This window comes from Cuculus canorus, chromosome 16 (assembly GCF_017976375.1).
Source record: "Cuculus canorus isolate bCucCan1 chromosome 16, bCucCan1.pri, whole genome shotgun sequence".
NCBI classification, from domain to species: domain Eukaryota; kingdom Metazoa; phylum Chordata; class Aves; order Cuculiformes; family Cuculidae; genus Cuculus; species Cuculus canorus.
The window spans coordinates 17,323,035-17,342,800 of record NC_071416.1 but is presented as its reverse complement, the minus strand read 5'-3'; the positions used below and the strand labels follow the sequence as shown (position 1 = coordinate 17,342,800).

General features: G+C 40.5%; 1 protein-coding gene across 3 annotated transcripts in view; it reads left to right on the top strand.

Annotated features, from left to right (window-relative positions):
- Positions 1 to 19,766, top strand: part of EYA2 (EYA transcriptional coactivator and phosphatase 2) — a 91,125-nt gene that overhangs the window by 674 nt on the left and 70,685 nt on the right. The window contains exon 1 of one of the 3 annotated variants that reach the window (XM_054081687.1): positions 13,059 to 13,199. The exons of the other annotated variants lie outside the window; for them this stretch is intronic. The gene's annotated coding sequence lies outside the window, so the exon portion shown is untranslated. Of the gene's footprint in view, positions 1 to 13,058; positions 13,200 to 19,766 lie in introns of those variants that run through there. 3 annotated transcript variants of the gene reach the window in all.

The window sequence follows — 19,766 nt, the reverse complement described above, 5'->3', positions numbered from 1 at the left end:
ATTGTTAAAATACACATGGTTAACTGATAAGCAGTTTATTGCTCTACATGAAATCTATTAACAGATTTTGTTCAGCATGGCATCGAATTCGCGCATCCTTCAACGCTGTTAAAGGCAATGGCGGGATGGTTTTAGTGTTTAATGTTTACTGATTCACTGAGAATCCCTCATCTCTGCAGTGCCTTCCACAGAGGCTCTGTTTCCCCCCAGTATATTTGAGCAAACATGTCTGAATTCTTTCTGCCCGTCTCCATCTGTGCGTCAGGGCAGCCCGGTCCCCAGAAGATGGCACGTATTTGATCTGCTTGTTCTGTGTCTAAACTCGTATTTCTTGGATCCTTTCATACGCTTAGTGCTGTATTGTTTTGTGTTGCATGTTGCTACATAGAGGATAAATTATTTCTCTGTGTTCTTTTTTACTTTAATAAACCATTTCTGTTCTTAAAGCTGCATTTTTTTTTCATTTCATCTTTTAAATTTAAGGTATCATGTGGCCGTAGATGTTACGCATGCAAGTAGGAAAGGCTTGCAGTACAAATGCCTTGGAAATAATCAGTGATTGCAGGTTTGGAAACATTCCAGAAACTTAGTAAACATATTTTGAAAATTCACTTGAAATGTCACAGTAACTGATAACTTGATTCAATTATTCTAACTTACATTATTTTTTTAAAAAAATAAATCTTAATGTGTGATGTGAAATTAAATTGTGACATTATTGAGTCAAATTGTCCAGACAGTTGTGTGTCCTCTGCTCCTCCACCAACAGGTCAAAACATTTGGCTAAATAACAAGCAGTGTACTCTCTTGGTTTTAGGCTCATTGATTGATTTTGCCTTGCTCTGTTTACCCGCTCCCCTCAGCTCATTTTCTTTTAAAATACTACATAGAGTCTTGATTCCCATGACTCACTAATCTTATCACCATTACTTGGTTGAAATGTTCTAAATGGGCTCCTGTTTCAAATATCTCACTACCTTGGCAGTCTTAAATATCTTTAGGAGAGCCTCATTAGGGAGAAATAAAAAAATGTTGATAATTCCCTCTTCAGCAATAAGTACCATAATTAACTACGTGATGTGTGCGGATGTCTCTTGGCTATACAGAAGAATCAAACTCAGGTATTGATATGAAGAACTTGAACTTTGGATATTATGTGGACAATCTTGTGTGGTGTTGTGCTTAGCTAGTTGATAAACCAGAATTTTCTGAAAAGTTAATAATTTAACAATTAATGCTGCAAAAATTAGTTGCAAATTTGTCTTCAAGTCTGTATCGGTGCGGCTACATTTGTATGTCAGTGTGTATATGTACAGACTGCTGACAAAGAGAACAGTTAAAGAAGTTAGTAGTTTTCTGCTGTCTTCCCAACTGTTATTTATGATGTGTAGCAATAAAACAGCTATTCCGAAATCAACTATAATTCTCCTCAGCAAGATTTTTTTCTTTTTTGTCAGATTTTGCAGTAACTGAGTGGTTTTAAGGTGTCTTCAGCTGGAGAACAAGCAATAACAGTGCTGAAGACTAATTATTCCTTGCAGTAAATTCCTTCTGCAATAAATTCACGGGTTGTTAGACTTAATCTGTGGAAATGATTGTTAAGATTACTTGTGCAGTGAAAAATGCTTTTAAAAGTTTGAGAAAACTAGCTGAAGTTCTTAGAATGCTAAGAAAGTATTTTTTAATTAATTTGCCTGGCTGGAGTAACTTTTATGAGGGATGAACTGTTAAATGAAGTTGCAAATTCAAATCCTTTTCGTAAACCATTGAACGCTGTAGTTTTAATATGAAGATTTTGCGTTTGGCCCGTAAGTGGAGGGGTCATTTGGTGGATCAAATAGGGAAATCTTGTACTGCCATTTCCAATGTATAGTTACTGTATGCGTGTGTGTTATTCACAGCGACAGCAATGTAAACTGGATTAGTATATGTTGTGGTCTCCTGTACTAACAATCAAGTTCTTTTCAATAACTTTTACAGCATTATACTACACGGGACAGAAAATAGTTACACTAAGAAGAAACAAAAAATATGTTCAGAGCATATACAAAAGTACAGACATTCAGGTTTTAGATACATATTCTCTTCCAGTGGCTTAATTTAGTAAAAAGTACAAGTTGGGGTTTTTTTAAGCATATGTCTACTTAATTAAAAAGATATAACTACTCAAGCCTCTTGGCATAATATTCACTTCGGTATGAGCACAAGTAGAACTTGGCATATCTCTTTCCCTCCCGTTTCTGCCTGGTTAGAACTCTTTGTTAAGAGGTCTCATCAGAAATGATTGTTCGTGGCAGTCTAATTCTTAAAACAATACTTGATCTTTATTTGCAGATCTTAACTCAAGTAATGATGTTTAACAAACACCTTCTTTTAATCAGGTGAGGATAAACCCCTCAATTAGGATGCAAATAATTGCTCCTCAGTCTGGGCATTTGGGGCCTGGAGGTGCTGCCGTTCGCAGGTAGGTTTGGTGCTACCGGAGTGTTGAGGCAGGAGGGGGGAGAAAGCGGGAATAAGGATTTAGGACTCTGCAGTTGTCTTGCAAAATATTTTTTTGATCACAGCATACAAAATCGGATCCAGTTCCATTTTTCGTCAAGCCGTTCAGTTGCGCCTGATTTACAGCTGCAAGAGGTGCGAGAGGAAAATTGGATCCAAATTAGTGGTGGCTGCATAGATGGTTCCAGTAAGAGTGTCACAGTGTGGATATTTAATTAAAAATCATCAAATCTCTCTTCACTTACTCTTTCTACTTGGGCTTTAATTGTGTGCTTGAATTATTTCAAAGGTGTGTAAAATGAGAGGAGAAAGAATACACGGCCATAATCCTTCCCATTTAAAATTATTTGTCTGCAGTTGCTTAAGTCCCAGCATTAAGAGTCACGCATAAACATGTTTATTTAGCGTCAGCGTTATCTGTTAGATTGTACATGGTTCATTAACATGGAGAGAATACTTTTTGTTTAATAGTGTGTGGGAGCTGCCAGAGGTCAGAAGAGGTTGTTTGCCTGAAGTCGAGATGGCATCTTGGCTTTGCTCTCATTCTGTTTGTCACCTCTGGGAAATACTTCAGTAGTGACGAGCGAAGGTATTTTCCCTCACCTTTAAGTGCAGAGGCTCCGTGGAAAGGCAGGAGTCTGCTGCAGGCTCGCGGTAAGGTTTATGGGGAATTTTAAGGAAGGTTTGTTGTAATTTGTGGAGGATTGTTTTAGGTGGGGTTCGATTAGCTAAAGCAGCCTGGAGAGGGAGGAGCAGCGGGGAGAGGGGAGCCTGGAGGGTTGTTGTGGTGCCCACAAAGCGTTTGGCTGTAAATAATAGTGTTTTACAGAACTGGGGAGATAGGGGCGACACAGCTCAGGAAGTTCAGAGCGTTCTGCGTGTCACTGAGTAATATTTTGTTGTTGCTGGGTCAAGACTCAAACCAGCTGTACCTGGTTGTGATGCTGAGCCGAGAGCCACGAGGAGAGGTGGCACCTCCATCCGCAGGGGATGGCGTAGGAGCGCGTTCTGCTCCCTCCTGCAGAGCTTGTGGAGTGCTCTCTGCTTTCTCCTGTTGAGGAGAAACACGCTGGGGTATGTGAAACAATATCAGGAACACTGGATATACTTTGTGTAGAAGTAACTATGACCTCAAGTTTGAAAAGGTTACTTAAAATATGAATAATGTGATTTACATATGCAGCTATTAGCCATGTGCTGCACACAGTATGGAGGGAGGGATGTGTGCGCACACCTATGCACAATCTCATTTTCACTTTGAGCTTCTTGAAAATATTTCTGAATGTTTCTGATGAGTCAGTGAATTTCTCCAGCCTGATTTGGATGATGGGGGCTGTTTGAGCTTTTTATGCCTCGGAGGGAGAAGTTAATTTAAATTTGCATTAAAGGAAATTAGAGAATTGAATTCTATGATTTTTATCAGCCAACGAGCCTTGGTATATCATAACCAAAAGGCATAGAATAAAGTGAGCATTATTGTGGAGATCAAAGTGGCTGTGGAAGATGCAGTGAGAATGAACCACACCGCAAATGTGCAGTTTTTTAAAAGCAAAACAGTAAAAATAGAAGGGATTTTAAAAAAAATAAACTGAACTTCTGTGTTGATTATAACTTGCCACTGAAGTACACTGAGAGCCTGAATATTGTTTTAAAAAAGCCAGCAAAACAGCTATTTCTGAAAAAATAGTAGGTTCCCTCAGAGGGGTAGAGAAAGTACAAAAATCAGTGTTATGTTGGGGGGGAATGTCTGGTGTAGGGTTTTTTTCTTTCAATTATTTTCAACAAGTACTTACTCTGTTCCATATTTTTAAGAAATTATGTGGACAGCAATTTTGTTTCTTTACCAAGGCAGTGAAAACACCAAGAATCCTTTTTATAATTTGGAAAGAATGTCGAAAGAATGAAGTAGTTAAACCTAAGTGTATTAGATCATATGCCTTAAATGCATAAATAAGCATAACTGCAATCACAGAAACCAATGTTAAAACCACCAGGAAAACTCACCCACAAACCCTAATGACTTAAAGGGAATGACCTCAGCCATTGTGAAATTTGTGCCTATTTGTTGAGTGACATTTTTTTGTAGAAGCAGAGTGCGTGTTTTGTTGGGGTGTGGGATTGTGGTGTTTGAAAGAGTAGGGGACTTTTTTGTTCTTGCAGCCAGGTTTGAATACAAAGAGTTGGAAATGCGATCGAGACTGGGAAGAGCGTGGGTATGATTTGGGCCTCAGCAATTTGAAAAGCAGGTGAAGGTTTTGTTATTGATGGACAGAGACTGGTAGAAATTGATTGAAGTTTGCTTTTCAGATGTTAGAAACTTCCTTGATGATAGCCCATTTCAAACTGATTCCCAGATGGTTTCCTCTTAAGGAAATGAAGGTTTAAAGTATTTGGTTACAAACCTGAGATTTCTTCAAGTCTGTGTCTTTGCATGAGTGCTGCGTAAAATGCGGGTGTCAGTCATCTCCCCTCTGCTTTAGGAGAGGAAATTGATGCATGGCAGCACCTCAACTTGCCTTTGCTGCAACCTCACCTAATAATTCAGGGAAAGGGAAGTCTTGAATTATTTCAACAATAATAGGCTTCTTTTGGGAATGTTTTTAAATAAACCAGTGCTACAGACTGCAAGACTGCCCAGAGCAAAGTCGTTCTGCAGACAGGTTCCTCTCTGCTGCCTGTTCCCGTACTGGGCTCCTGCCTTTCTGGTTGCAGTAATTAGTGAAGGTCCAGATTTAATTGCCTTCTGTTAGATGTGCAAAAAGATTGAAGAAAATTGGTGCTTTATGCTCTTTGGTGCCTAATTCTAGTTCAGTCTGTTCAGGCTCGTGGTACAGAAATTCTCATTTGCCATCTCTTTTGAGAAGGAAACTAGCCCACTAATAATAAATAACTAATAAATATCCTAAATAAAAAGAACAACTGAATACTAGTCTGCCCAGATAGTAACTAGTTAATCCACAGAGAGTTTACGCCTCGCTCTGCTGGAAAGGGCAGACTTCAACTGGAGTAGGAAAGCCTGGTGCTTCCAAACAAAGACAAAGGGACTTGGGGAAAATTTCTTAAACTCAGCAAATGCCTTAAAAACTGGAAATGCCTCTATGATTACTCAGGCACCCACGAGAAACAGTGAGGGGAAAGTGGGGCAGGCATCTGAATATTTTTTTATTTTTAAATAGGTTGAGTAAGCAGAGCTGGGGGCCCCAGTTATTTACAACGCATTTGCGCACCATGCAGAGAGGCTCATGAGCTGTCTTAAAGGCAAGATCTGCATTTATTGCAAATTCTGTCTTTTGATGACACATTTGATTCATTTTTTTTCTGTATAATTGTCCTACAGCTACTCTGAAACACCTTTGATCCGTTTTGAATATAGGTGTCTATCACCAGTCTGATTCCCCTTGCAGCTGCTCTTCTGTGCTAAATTACCATCTTTAATTGCATTTACAAAACACTTTACTTTCAGTAAATGTTGACAATGTGTACTGCTATGCAAATTTATTATTTTGTCCCAGTTCTGTGGCTGAAACAACTCAATCTTGTTCAGAATTGAGCAATACTTATTATTTGAAAAGGGAAGATTGTTTTTCTACCCTTTAACAAACAAAACCCCACCATTTCTTTTGAAACACGACACTTTTAGTTATAAAATATTTGAACGCTATCTAGGCTAACTTATTTTTTTAAAATTTATGAAAGCGTGGGGTTTGCTAGCTTAGGTTTGGCAAGTGCTGCGTTGATACTGCTCTTCTCCACTGAGGTACAGTTAGGACTAAATCGGCCTTAATGCTTGTAGCAAAACAGATAAATTTTCTCCTTGCTTGTGTTTAGCTCTGGGTAAACGTCAGGTCCAGTCCTGCCGCCACTGCAGTTCCCAATCATTTCACTCAAATAAGGGTTGGCCCCTTATTGCGAGGTAGCACTTTCCAGTCTTCCCAACTTGTTTTGCAAGTGCATTTAAAAAAAAAAAAATAATAAAAACATTGTAACTACTGTCTGTGCAAATATAATTGACTGCTTCAGTGCCTGAGCCCTGTAAAACGGAGTGGGAATTGCCATCTCTCTGTGGTATCTGTGCTTGTAGGCCTTTCTTGCAGCTCGGCGAAGGTTTTCAGCAATAGTTAAGAAAAGCGAGAAAAGCCGAATGGGGTGAGGAGGCAGGACAGGTCCCTGAGAGGGAGGCACTGCAGCCCCCGCGGTGACAGTGGATGTAACCTCTTGCACCAAAAGACCTTAACAGGGATATGACTTAGTACTTGGTATAACATCTCCTCTGACCCAGTACTCCTAAGCGTGTCGGTGGAATTACGTGCGTAGCAGGAATTTTTTTTTTTTCTTTTTATTTATTGAAATAAAATTGTCGAGATCCTCGTTCTGTTTAGCCTTGGTAGCCCGTTTGGTAAATGTCTGCTTTGGAAGAATGTTGTTTTTAATAAAATTCAGTTCTCTCTGAATAAGAGGCACGCTTAGGTCTCTGACCTAAAATACGTAACTGTTCAGCAATGCTGTAAATGTGTGTAACCCTGTACAAGGCAATGTGAGATATATTCTGTATGAAAACTTTCACAGATCTTTGCTGTCTTTCCTTAAAATGATTTTGCTCTAGTCAGTATCTCTGCACTTGAAAACTAAGTTGCGTTTTGAAATAAGGTGTGTTTCTGCCTGTTAGATACGAATATTGTTTGTTGGCAACCATCCTTGCTGTTCATTGCAGCAGATGAATATAATTTGGGGAAGGGGAATGGATGGGGAGGAGGACTAGGGGAGCAAACTAAGTCTTCTGTAAAATATTTGAGATCCAGCAAAACCTCTGGGTTAGATTAGTTTTGAAACACCACTTATGCTCCCCTGCAAAGAAGGGGTGGGGGGTGGAGACAAGTGCTTGATTTGGAATTGAAAGTAATAAAGGATGCTGCTGAAAGTCAGATGCATTGATGTTGGAGCCTGGTGCTTTCCTTCTTAAAACCCAGTGCTTCTCCTTACCCCAGTCCTCCCTGCCACAAATCAGGGTTATTTAATCACAGCAATGGTTTAACCGTATCTGTGATGGTACGGGATGGTTGTTTAACAATGCACAGATGCATTGTGCCCTGGTTTAGGACAGGAAGTGGAAAATGAATATTGTTTTGAACTTGAACTTTGTGAGGAGACTGAAAGTAATTATCGGAGCTGCAACTCCCCCGGGAGAAGCAGGGGAGTGATGCACTGTGCTTGTAAGAAGCACTGTGGGATCTTAAATATCTAGTAATGTTCAGCGCTTTGGTTTTACGTTTCTGCTTTTTAATTGATCTTCTGCTCCTCCTTTTTTTCCCTTGGCAAGTAGAGGGAGAAACAACTGCGTGTAGAATTCATGTACTGTGTGTATTGATAGACACCTTTCTGCGCCCCCATTTGCTGGTGGGACAAGACTCTTAAATTTCTACCTTGTTTTTAGTGTTACTTTCAGCTGTAAAAATGAACTCTTTTTCTGCCTGGGTTACTTAGTGGGCCTATTATAAAATGGAAAATTGACTTAATTGATGATTAAGAGCATAATGCTATGTGAAGTCATTTAATCATGAGCCATAAGCCTCTTGCATTTAATATTAATTATAAACTATAGAATTTTTTTATCTGTCTTATAAAGTAGAAAACCCCGCTGAAATGACACAGTCTGCATAGTTGTGAAGTTAACATTTTGAGTATTAGCTTTTCAATAACTTATTGCTATTAAAATATTACTGACCACTTCTTGGAAAAAAAAGATGAATAAAAGCAAAGCTCTGCCTTCACTGAGTCCTTTGCTGTGTTTCAAGGGGCTGCAACTTCAGCAAACTATGTAAGTTTCTGGGTGTTTTTTTTTTTGCTTTACTTTCACTGCTGCCTTACAGATTCTTCAACGAAGAACAGTCGGTGCAAGACTTCATCTCTTCTTACAGACTGTAGATTTTGAAACTATTGTTCCCTATTAAGTTAGATAATAAACAGAGAAGGGAAAGAATTTTTTTGCTAACTTTTTGAAAGTGATACTTCTACCTATGGTAGGTACATGGTTTTTTGTTCTTGGGAAGTAATCATTCCATAATTTAAAAATAACATTTAAAATGTAAAAGTAAATTGCATTAATTTTTAAAGTAAAATTAAATATGTGTTCTTTATGATCCCCCATGAAGTTCATGAGACTCTTTTAATCCTGCGTTAACACAGTCGAGATTCTTTATCTGTGGTGAAGTTTTAAAGGCAGTAAAATTAAGTCTTTTAAACAGAATATCATGTGATGATTTATTGTAGCAGAGTAAGCAAAATTCCTCTAGAGATTTTAATATCTTCCACCTGGTATAGAAGTGAAAAGAAAATATTCTTTAGCTGGTGACTAATTTGTCACTGATGCCCAGGGGTTCCTTCATTACAATGCAAAGATGTCAGTTCTAAGAGAAACGTACAGTGAAAAAACTGAGTGCAGCTTCCTGTTGCAGACACTTACAAAAAGGAGAAAAATAAAGGTCTGGAAAGCAGCGAAGCAGTGTGAAGGTAGGCTCTGAAGCTATCAATCAGGGCAAAATGGTTGGGGAAGGATTTTACCTGCAGGCTTCAGTGGAATTCATTAGGGCATATTCGAGAAGGAAAGTCACTCGATATGACTCCAGAGGAGGAGCTCTGACATGCGGTAATACCCAGGCTGGTGCTCTGTTCTCCAAACAGCACATACTGCATCCCGGCAATGATTTGAAGAGGAGCTGTGTGGTAAAAAAGACGTCACACTCTGCTTACTGATGGCTTTTATACTTTATCGCAATGTTATTTAATTGAGTCCTAGACTTATAGTTCAGATGAAAATGCTGCTAGAGAATATCTGCAGCTACTGACAACACACAAACCTGACAACAGAGCTCATGGTGCCCGTGCCACTTCGGCGTCTGGACAACCCATTTATCCTAGAGAACTATCCAGAGAACTATTCCAGTGTCCAGACACTTGCATAGTGTCATCACTTTGCCTTTTGCTGCAATGACAAGACTTTGAATCCACTCCCGTCCTTCCAGTACTTTAGTTTCACAACAGCTCAGTATAAGGAGGGAGAACATAAGCTGTCTCAATACCATGAGAGGTGGAATGAGGGTTTCAGTCTCCCTCCCTTAAGAAACAAATTCTGCACTCATGTTGTGTGTCGGTAGGCAGAGTAAAATGAGAACGTGAATATTGCGTAGAAGACATGCTTATGACTGGTTTTAGAAATGGGAATAGCAACGGGAGCAAGGTGTTGGCTCGTGGCAGCAGAATATCTGCAGGTATCCTCTCTTGTCTGCTTTGCTGGTGCAAGAATGGCAGCACCTGGTCTGGTTTCTACTGCAGGAGTGGCTGCTCTCAGATGGAGCAGATATCACTATACTCCTGAAGCAGCAACGACAATCTAGCTTCTTGAGGGCTTTCTGATTTACTGTTCCCCTACTTTTTATGACAACCCAAAAAGTCTCTCAGGAAGCATTAGCAGTGGATGTCTGTGACAGGTAATGATTAAATGTTAGCACTGCAGTGATGTTAGAGATTTGGGAAGAAGTAGTCGGTACTGCACCAAACAACGTACAAGTTAGAAACAACATGCATGACAGCTTTGTGGTAGAAGTGTTTATGTAGTGGGGAGAAGCCCTAGCATGTCCCGCAGACTCCAGGCTGTGTTAACACAGTTCTCTGTTTCTCGCTAGAGAGTGAGGTTTAATCTCAGACAGTCTTCTGTTAGTTGGAGAAAAGGACGATTTTCTCTTCTGTCAGAAGCAGGTTATTGGAAAGGAAATGTATTGAGTTTGCTACATTTCTTTCAGTTTTAGTGTATCCTTCAGGTAGTGCACTGAGGTGTGTAAGAAACATTTTTGTATATGTGGTGGGATGACCTTGGCCGGTGGCAAGATGCCCACCCAGCTTCTGTCGCGCTTCCCATCATCAACAGGTCTGGAGGGGAAAATAAGACAAAAAAGGTCAAGATAAAGGCAGGGAGATTGCTTACCACTTAGCATCACAGGCAAAACAGACTCAGGGAATATTAATTTATTGCCAATTAAAATAGACTGGGATGGTGCGAAACAAAGGCAAGATCTAAAACAACTCTGCCCATCCCCTTTCCTGGGCTTCCTTTTCCTCCACTGCTTCGTTCCCTGTTCCTCTGCCTCCCTCAGGGGAGCATGGCGGGTGGGGAACGGGGGACTGCAGTCAGTAGACAGCATTTCCTTTCTATCGCTCTGTCCTCCTCCTCATGCCTCTACCCGGTTGCAGTTCTGTCAGGAGAACTGACTCCGGCCTGGGAATCTGCTCTGGCGCCTGGAGCAACTCCTTCCAGCCTTTCTCCCAACCGTTGCAGGGCTGTTTCTCTCATTTTTTTTCTTTCTACCATGCTGAGTTTTGCCCTTTCACAGAGGTGTCGGTGGCTTCTCCGATGGCTCAGCTGGGTCCTGCTGTGGGTCTGTGGCGGAAGGGGCACAGGACAGCCCCTCACCTCTCCTGCCCCAGCATCCACTCCTCCAGCGCCTGCGTGCAACGCCTGATACAGGGTGACAAAATCACAATTAATCCAGATCGGACTGGGATCTGGAGCAATTGCACGTCCTATCCTGTAGAAGTCACCAATACTTTTATAGCACTATACAGGAGGAAAGGGAGGGATGACACAGAAGGTCAGCCTTGCTTATCCGGTGTCCCACCTGAGGTAAGAGATGAGCCTCATCATGAGGAGCAATACCTGGTCGGAAAGCTAAAGTTAGATCTACATCCCCAAAAGCCGCCAAATCGATGCCAAAAGGTTATTTTGGGCATCTTGTGTGGACAAGTGATCCTGCAAGGAAAATTGAACTTGTGCTTCAGTGGTGTTTAAGGACTGATTTTTTTCCAAAATAATCTAATCATACTTGCATGGTAACACACTGGCTGTTGAAACGAGTTTTAAATTAACTACCTGGACTATGGACGTGTTTTTTTCTGTGTTCAGCATCTTGTCTGTGCTGGATGTGTTTTCTTGAGAGATTTTTGGGTTTAAGTTGCTTGTACTTTTATACACTCTGAAGATAGGAAAGTTTCCTGCAGGGGACCTGTTCCCCTCCCCGTCTCTCCAGAGGCCAAGTCTTTTTACATGTTTGGACTTTTTTGCATTATGTTCTATTAATATTCATATCAGGAGCGTAGAAACAGGTGAAATGGTCTGGTCATCCTCTGATTTTATTCATGTGTCCAGTGCTTAAATGACATTTAAATTTCCCATCAGGTGTTGGGCTTCAGGGCTTTTTCAGGCCATTAACCTGAAGCGTGTGTGGCACTGTTCTTCTACCTGATTCGTGTTAGAGAGGAAGATCTGTATTCAGTTCCTTATCAGCCACTTGCCATTCCTGTTCTGGATGGCAGCTCTGTGCCTAGGGAGAGCCTGCGGTGTGCGGGGCAGAGTTTGTCTAAGGAGGGCAAAGGATCCTGCTGTTCGCAGTGAAAGTAGGTTTACATTGAGAAGCATCCTGCCAAAGATTTGCCTGTAGGTGCTAACAAGGTGGTAAGTGAAGATGACTACGTGACGCTAGTGTTATGACGTGTATTAATGTGCCAGGTGCTCTGCTGGCAAATTACAATTTTATTTGGCTTTTTCTTCTTTTCGAGAGAGCCTTATATTTATGCTGTTGTCCTGGGAAGCAGGTTAGAAAAATCATTTGAATGGTAGTCAGCTCAGGAGAAAGCTCCGTGCAAGCATTTTTATGCTTAACCTGACAAGCCAAAGTCTTGCCCCAAAATATTATCTGCCACTCTGCAAAGAAACTGTCAGTCTTGGTCATTCATTGGTCCTTTAACTATACAGTAAACAAAACCCACCAGGCCTGTGTTCTCCGCTTTGCAGCCAGGTCTCTTATGCTCAACACCTCATGCAGAACTTGGTTTGAAACCCAATCTAGCGAGGTGCCGCCTCCCCCGGCAGACATACTATTAATGGCCCAGATGTCCCCTTAATGAAAGGGTTTTGTTGTGCCAACACGATGCTCTCTGTGTTGATGCAGATGCCGTTACCAGAAGTAGTAGTATGGAACCTGCAATCTTGTGGTCACTGAAACTTAAAATTCTGTAATTATTCTTGGCATATACTCTTAAAGGTTAGCACATACTGGGTTTGGGTTTTTTTGGAGTTACTGAAAATCAAACCCTGAGTTCTGTCATGTTTGGGTTGGGGTTTTTTTTTTAGTGCCTCAAATGGCTGATACACCCCTGTGACCTTTGGAAGTGTAGTGTGGATTGTAATCCACAAATCAAACGCTGGTAAAGAAGAAATAGCTGGGATGTGACTTGTGGAGGCGTTTTTTAGGTTTTCCTCTTCACAGTGAACAGTGAAGTGCTTAGTTTGAGTATTAGTTATGCAAAAGGGAAGCCAGGGTTTAGTTGCCAAACCTGACTACTTTAACTTGCAATTTGACTGAATATAGGTGTACTTTGCCCTGTAGTCTTAGCCTAGAAGTTACGCAGCAGTTCCCGACACTGTAAATTTGAAGATTTCCAGGCTCATTTAAGTGCTGTCAGCCAAGGCTTGTGTTCAGTCTTAAGCATTTTTCACTTCAGTTAAGAAGGCCTGAAATAATCAGTCCTTGGAAAGGAAGCTGTGTTATCCTGACATAAGTTTAAAAGAAATATTTCTCCCAGATTGTAAATGTCCAAAATACACTGCTCGGATTTGTTCTGCTGAATGTTAACTTACAATTGTGAAGGTAAGTGACTGTAAAGTCAATTTTCATGTTTAATTAGTTGTGTGCATGATTCATATGTTTTTTATTCTCATTCTGATTTCTTGCCAGCCTTGAATTTTTATACTGCTGTGAATCTGTGAGTTTGTATTTCGAGGCAATACTTGTGGAGTGATGGGCACCAGCTCTCATCTTTCGTGGACATACTAAGTACAGTTTTGATCTGAGGACTTTGACTCTCTACTACTGACAAGTCGGGTTGGGGGGGGTTTGATACAGAAGAGATACGATCCAGTTGTTTTTAACAATGTGTGTAATCTCAGAAGTGCAGAACCTCAAGAATCTCTTCAGAAAAAGATTTGCATGGAGGAAAGAATCTGCCAAGCCTTCTGCTCTAAAACGCTTGCAAGTACCTTGTAGCCAGCCACTACGTTCACTGATACTAAGCACCAGTGAGCAATCTCCCACCAGTTCCTAAATGCTATTTAATTTTCTAGTTATCTACTACAGGTTTTCAGCTGTGTTTTTAAGTGCAGTAGATGGCTGCCAAGGTATATGGCCGACATGAAGTAAACCCCCAAAGTAGTTTGATATCACTGCAAACAGTGCTGCAAATACCAAAAGTAGATGTCAAGTAAGAATTACCGATTCAAAGTCTGCACCAGTGTAGTTTATGGATTAGGTGGGGTGGGCATAGCCCTCAAAGCCACGTTAAATGAATCTGTTTGTCAGTTAACATTAAGATAGTTAAAGTGGTGCCAAATTCAACTGGATCAGAGTGTTTAATTGTAATCCCATGTTTACAGGGAAGTACGGAGAGCTGTCGCCTAAGCAGTAGAGTAATTTGGGCAGACTGTCTTACTTGGCATTAGAACTGCAGTCGCCCAGCGAGCAATGGGACCCTCCTTGCAGCAGTCGTGTTGATAGATTGCAGGTATGGTTTCAAGACTGGATTAAGCTGACCGAGAGCTGTATTGACATCAAAAGAAGTGACCTTCTCAGCCTGGCTGCATGCTCCTGTCTCTTGCTCTGGATTGGTGCTATCGGACATGCTACAAACTGGATCAACTCGCTGATCCAGCTGAGAAAAAAAAAAACAAAACAAAAAACAGTTGTTGGTCTGGCTGTGAACAGACTTGTATCGCTGCAGTAGTCTGCAGGAGCTTGTGGCTGGGCTAGGGAGGAGGAGTTGCATCTTTGGTCAGAAGTAAGGTCATTGAATTTTTCAGTCATTTGAAGCTAATCAAATCCTGAGATAGATAATGATAACATTTTTGCTATTACCCTTGATAACTGAACTTCCAGGCAACAATTTGGGGAAAAAAGTCAATTTAGAAGATGTAGTTAACTTAGTGGTTGATCATTAATCAGCCAAATGCTTTAGTTTAGGCATTTTTTTTCAAGTTCCCTATTATATTTATGCATTTCACATATAAAATCACAACTCTTACCTGGCTTGGACTTCCAGCAGCGTGTGCCAAGTCCTGTCCTGACATTTTTGGGTAGATATTTTTGAAATATGCATCTTGAGTACATTCCAGAAGGAGATTCAGAGCAAGATGTAAAGTTTACTCCTGCTTTCTTTTAAGACAGCCAGAGAATCTGGAGGAAAACCATGGTTTTGTATTGAATGATAAGAGAGCTTATACTAGTCATAGAAAGCCCAGGATTATTTCCTCCAGGCACAGGCTATGCGTGACATCCTCAGTGAAAAACAGTAACGCACTGATCCTGATTCCATTCCCATTTGAGATCTTGTCGGAATTGACTTGGCCAAAATCTAAGACCATGTTAGTAGGACAGTGATGAGAATCGGGACTCCTTAATTTCTGGGTTTCTGAGGTCATTAGTGCATTGGCTACTTAAAGACCTAACTGAAATGATCTATAGCAATCCCAGTTTTTTGGGTTCAACTTGTAGGACTTGGAAATTGTATTTCAAAGTAGCGTTAATTCTCCCTTCAAGTGGGGTTGGTAGGATTGATTGACAGGCTGTTTTAATTACTGAACGTAGGTTACATATATACAAGTAAAACTTCTCTCTGACAAAAGCATATTATATCTTGGCCCATAGTACTAACCCACTCAACTTTAATTTCACAGCTTGCTGCCAACAGCTGCCTTACTAAGATGTAGTACTCATAATAAATGAAATTTCATCAAAAAAGAAAAATGAAAACTTTGTTCCAGCTGGATTGAAAAGGCAGTTGGAGCATTTCTATCCTGAGTATGAAGCTGCCATCCACATAAACATTTCAAATTACTTTTTCATTTTTAATAATCAGGATCAGACCTTTTCTTAGTATTGAGGCAAATGCAAAATATTAGTAACATACAGTTTCATTCAAAGCCCATTAGTTATTGAATCCTGTTCAAAGTTAAGCATTTAAAGTGTTTTGGGAGAAACTCACCTTTTACTTTTGGGTTTTTGACAACCTACTTGGATGAAAACCCTGATATGAGCAGAGAGCTCTAGTCCTGCTTGGTAGCACACAGAGAGATGTTAGTCATATCATTTGCTTGTGGAGCTGTTGCTTGTGTGTTGTTGAAAGCCCTGCAGCTGATGAGCGTTTGCCTGGACTACCAACAGGAATCTCAGTTAAATTATCATGCAGTCTCTCTGCACATGGAAGAGATTAATTCTCATAGCTGCAAACAGAATGAATGCTTTGTACTTAGTACCATAATGTAAGATCATGTTGAAATACAGTGCCAGTAACCAACTCCTGTACCAATAAATTCACAGTTCTAATAACCATGTGTTTTTGCAGTGTCCTGATCCCAAAGGATCAAAGAAACATTGATTTATTTAGCTTTGGGTCCTATCCCCCGTAGTTCTAGGCCCTTCGCCTTGCTCCCCATGAGCTCCGAGGAGCCGTATCTGAGACAAAACCCGAATGTTATTGTATAGTCCACAGCAGGGAGGGACACTTTGTAAAACCACAGAAAAGAACATTTTAGCCAGTAGAAATGACAGGAAGTGTTGTGGGCAGACAGAACGCAAACACCAGAGCCTGCTTTGGCCAAGTGGTGCTATCAAGCTGTCTAAACTACCTTAACCTTCTTTACTGATGATAAATGGACTGAAGGTTAAAAATTCAACGTCTTAAAAAGTTACCCTATGCCTGTGGCATAATACAACTTTGCTGCTAGATAGAAGAGTTTGTTGAACAGCACTCATCTTTCCAAAACTTGGTTGAGGATGCAGCTAACAACGTTAATCCAGGGCAGTGAAGTTGAGAAGTGTTGATAGGAGTGTCTGATGACGCAGGTATACATTGCTCAGTAGAGAGAGGTGACAGCAGTGGAGGCATTTCATCCTTCATGAAGGAAAAAGCGCATAGTGCTCACAAGGAACATTATAGTCCTGCAGCTGAGCTATTGGTAATGGGATAATGTCCTTAGACCTCTGTGAAGGCCCCTTGACTGGTTGCAAGCATGTGCTAAGACCTCTTGTAACATCTTTTGTAAGTAGTCCCTGGGGTCTGCTAGGGTTTATACCCCGAGGGTTTCCAGAGATGTAGAACTTGTTGCTATTCCTGATCAAAAGACCAATCAGTTACAGGAAGATTTCTGAAAATTTGGCCAACAAAACTATTTAGCAAGCACTACTGAAATTACTTTACAGGAAGATGTTTTATGGTGCAGATGGTGTTTGGTGGCTGTTGTGTTAGAGCAGCAGGTAGAGGTCCTAGCCCAGCTCTGTGTGTAGGTGTAACTGAAGCGTTTCTTGCCTCAGAGTATTTATTTCTCATGACCAGAGAAGAATGCATGGAAAGCCAGCGTGGACACAAGATACAAGTTGTATGACCAGATCATTATTTTGTTATGAAGTAAACCAAATATTTGGGGGTTGCCTCTGAACTACACAGCTTTGGGAAAGCACAGTAATTCCTAATAGCTGAACATTCTATTTCTAAAGCCTGGAAATGCCTCTGACTAAAAAAAACCCAAAAACTTCTTTTAAAAAGAACCTTCGGTTGAGTAGCTGCAAATTTCACTGTTTTAAATGTTTTTCAATCCCATCTTAGCCAAGTGCAATGAAATAACAGTTATCGGTTGTGTGCAGGCCTGTGGGTCTATTGGAACTGGCAATTTTTAGGGAACAAGAAATTGATGGACAGAAGAGAACCCCATCAGCAATTGGAAAAAATCCTTCTCTGGTGTAATTCTTGCTTTAAGATGTTTATGCTGCTGAAGTATATCGTCACCTCAAGCTGTGCTCTGTTTGTTTGTTCACTCCTGCCTAGGGTCTATAAAGTAGAGGTTGCAGCCCCTCGTTGGAGCAGCATAAATTGTTGTTGCTAGCAAGAGTCAGAAAGTAGTTTAGGGAGAGAGGGAAAGGTGACATTTTTCTGTGTTCAAGAGCATGTTTCTTAGTTTTTTTCTGGAAAGGGAAGGGCCAAAAATGTGTGCTGCAAAACTGTCATTACTTTGTGTTCTTATAGATGGGAATGGCAGAGAATATCTGTTTGAAATACTTAAAAATTAGAGTGATCTGATATCTAAATCTGTTCCCAAATCTAATGTTTTCTCCTGCATCCAACATACAGTGCAAACCTTTTTTGACATTTGATCTATACTGTTCGTAGGTCTTTTATATACACAGAGGGATTTACTGCTTTGTAATCAAGCTGCTGAAGAAAAACGTTGTCCTTTTATTCACTAGGGATGACTGTAATAAATTAAAATAGTTTCCCGTTAGCCTTCCCTACTTAGTTGAACCACTTAAAATTACTTTGGACTTTGCCCTTGTCTGACCTCCTCACCTTTGCTCAAATGTTTCTGCTTCCAAGAGTGCAGCAATGTTGGTCCTAGAGTCTTCTGTGACTGAAGTTACAATTTGTTTTGGGCTGGAAGCAGAATGCCAAGGTGGAAACCATTTGAGTTAAATGTTTAGTAGTTTTAAAAGCATAATGCGCAGCCCAACTCGCAGGTCATCTCTGCTGTTAGTGTTAATAGCAGATTATAGCTTGATTGCAGGCTTATTTTTCAGTACGTCTGCACACATGCAGATGAAGATAGGTTATTTTGGTTTTAGTGTTTTTTTTTTCTTTTTTATTGCTCCTATGAGGTTTCTGAGGCAATAATGTCTTTACCAGCTTGTGGACGGAACTGTAGAGTTGACATAATCAAATCTCTGTACAGAAGTACATTTAAACAAATAGGTGTACAGGTCTCTCCGTTAAATGTGACCAAGACTACATTGATTTACAAAGCAAACTGCAGATTTAAAAGTCCTATTCTGTCAAATGTACAATTCTTGTTTTACAACTGGTAATGCCCTGGTGTTAAATGCACAACATTACTGAGTTGTGCTAAAGTAAAAAGCAAGCCACAACAGTTACTGGACGGCACATATATACTGTTCAATTCTGGATTGCTCTTTTTAGTTATGACAGCAATGGAAGGGCTGGATTTCTTGCTGAGCTCCCGAATCCTGTGTCCTCTTGCCAGTTTCTTCTCACTGTAATCAGGTTCTAAATCAGGTTTAATACTTCGCACTGGCTTGGAATAGTAACTTGGAGGTTACTTGAGATGGTCTTAGTACTTAGAGCTCTAGAGAAGATACCACGCTCGTAACAGTGCAGAGAAATACACGGCATTGCTAAATGGGATTCTTCGAGATGTTTCTGTGAAGTAAGTGTGCATGAGGAATGGATAGAGAAATAGTAATAGAACTGTGGAGGTTTTTCAAGAATAGAAATATCACTTGTTTACACATAGAAGTCTGACGAGATCGTCTTGTTTCTCGGCCAGGAAAGCTTGCAGGGCAGGCCTAAAATAACCCCATGTTTGTGGCATACAAGGTACTTCAAACTTCTGGCTTTGGGGACCCCACTAGTGGAAAATCCCCCCAGCTAACCTTGGGTATGCACACCTTGACAGATGGCATGCTTATTAATGCTTGCAAATTAATGGCTTCTTTTATAGACAGTGAAACTGGACAGAGCTCCAACTATGTCTCAGCACACCCGTATTGGAGGCAACTAAATGCACCAGGGAGAAAGCTAACTGTACCCTTCAGAAACACTTATGGGAAGGCAGCAACTGAAAAACGAGCCCAAGTGGCATCCGCAAAGTTGGCTTACAGTAGCCTGCTTTTGTAGGTATTAGTAGCTGATGCTGTTCCGTATGGTTCAAAGTTCCAAACTGTTCTATAAATCCTTGCAATTCCAAGTTTGAAATATTTTTGTTAGAAAGGCAAACTTTTCAGAACGGAAAAAGCAGCCATGGGATTCTTGGGTGGTCATAGTGAAGATCTCACATCTTAAATATTTTCAGCTATCTATGGTTGTTCCACATAGGTAAAAATAACTGACAGTCTGCATAAATCTGAATAAATATGAGAAAACCACAGGCTGACTGCAAATGTTGCTTGAAGGAAAAAAAAAACATATCCTGTGTGTCATTGAACAAAGTCATCAAATCATAGCTGAGGGCAATTTGGTCTCACGTAGTGATTTCTGGTCAGGAGGATGCTGGGACTAGGGTAACTCATGGGGTTATGCTGTGGGTTTCAGGTACGTTGTATGGCATAGGAAATACCTACCCGTGAAACATGAAAAACTACCGACATTTCTGAGACTTT